We start from the raw sequence: 2,046 nt of genomic DNA, 5'->3' as shown, positions 1-2,046 counted from the left end.
ATAATGCTCTAACGTCAAAGTACCAAAGCTGAAATTTTGTGTGATGACAATTAATAGTAATATAAGAATGTCAATTACGGTCAAAGCAGATCTTGGTGTTTAATAATATTTATTCGTGAATTTTACCAATTTCAATTTATGCAAACTGCGCGCCGAATATTGTCGGTCTTGAAACGCAGTTCTAAACTGAATCCGGAGTACGTAATATTACTTGTTAAAGTGATAAGAAATTTAATAATTTTGATGCTAATGAGCATCTATTTAATTTCTCTAAAATAATCTATTGTGGAAAATATCATCTCAGCCCGGATTTAAATCTGGACTTCTCAACTTTCCGGACGAGCGTCTTGCTATTCAACTACCGACATGTGGCAATATATTTATCGCAATAACCAGAAAATTTTTAAAAAGAACGTCTTTTTCAGGCGACATGTAGATAAATATTGTGTAACAATCGATTAAAAGGTTAGGCCACCTTCGAGGCCTCAAAATATATACCTAAGTTTGGGATTTTTTGTGAATAAATAGATAACTTTATTAAAAATCTATTTAGAGGACATTATTGTACATATATATATATGAGAGCAAAAAAAATATTTTTATTTTTTTAATATTCAAAATGACGGCGCACTGACTTATTTGCGGAATCCTTTTTTCTGTATCTTCAAATCGGTATACAAGATTCCAGGCATATTTGATATTGAACAAAATACAGAGAATTTTCATTATCTACATATTAAAGACTAATGAAGTATGCAGAGGTTTTTTAAAATATTGATTTTTCTCAAAATGGCAACTATTTTACGAAAAATATATATTTTTCGCCAGTACAAGTCTTTTTTAAAATAGCTGCCATTTTTGAAAAAAATCAATATTTTGAAAAACCTCTACATACTTCATTAGTTTTTAATATGTAGATAATTAAAATTCTTTGTATTTTGTTTAAGGTCAAACCGTGTAACTGGAATTCTGTATCTATCACCGATAGAAAAAAAGGGATTTTGCAAGTATAGGCCAGTGTCAGTGTACCGCCATTTTGAGTATGAGAAAGAAAAATTTTTTTAGTTTCTTATATACAGAGTTGGCCATTTAAACCTTCGGGATGTTTTTTTGGGAATAACTTGAAAAAAAACAAATAATTTGTTTTGAAGTGATTTTTCGTTTATTTTGAACTTTGCAAATTTATTCTGATCACTTTTTGAATATGATATTGCGTAAATGGCCACCGCCCGAGCGGATGGCGTAATGTGCTCGTTTTTCGACATTTTCCATCACTTTCTGAAGTATTTCGGGCTCTATAGCAATCATTTCCCGTCGGATATTGTCTTTCAAAACTTCTAGGATTCATGGCTTGTTGACATAAACTTTGGACTTCAAAAAACCCCACAGGAAGAAGTCGGGAGACGTCAAATCAGGCGATCGCGGAGGCCAGTCAAAATCACCATTTTTCGAAATAAGGCATTGAGGGAACAAAGGCCGCAATAAAGAGATCGTGGCTCGATCTGTGTAAGCTGTAGCGCCATCTTGTTGAAACCAAAAGTTTTCCATATCATTATCAGCCAGAAATGGCATAAAAAAATCCATTATGGTGGCCCGATCGGTCTCCGTTGACAGTGAGAGGCCTTCCAACGTCATCTTCGAAAAAGAACGGCCCAATAATGCTTTCCGCACAAATCCCAGCCCAAACAGTCACACGTTGATTGTGGAGAGGTTCCTCATGGATGATTTCAGGGTTTTCGGTGGCGTAGAACCGACAATTTTGTTTGTTTATAGTTCCATTCAACGAAAAATGAGCCTCATCGCTCATGATGATTTTTCTCCAAAAATCATCGTCGGTATGAGCCAAATTCACGACAAAATTCGCATATTTCAAGCGACGTGGCTTATCGATTGGAGAGAGTTGATTAGTTAATTGAATTTTGTACGGGAATAACCTCAATTCATCACGAATTATGCGTCGGAGTGTCATGCGAGGGATGGCCAGCTGAGAAGAACGTCGACGACTCGATGTTGTCAGAGATCTCTGTACACTGGCCTGTACAGCCT

The sequence above is a fragment of the Wasmannia auropunctata genome, unplaced genomic scaffold (assembly GCF_000956235.1).
Source record: "Wasmannia auropunctata unplaced genomic scaffold, wasmannia.A_1.0 LD336106.1, whole genome shotgun sequence".
NCBI classification, from domain to species: domain Eukaryota; kingdom Metazoa; phylum Arthropoda; class Insecta; order Hymenoptera; family Formicidae; genus Wasmannia; species Wasmannia auropunctata.
The sequence above is the reverse complement of the archived record's forward strand: the minus strand, read 5'-3'. Positions refer to the sequence as shown.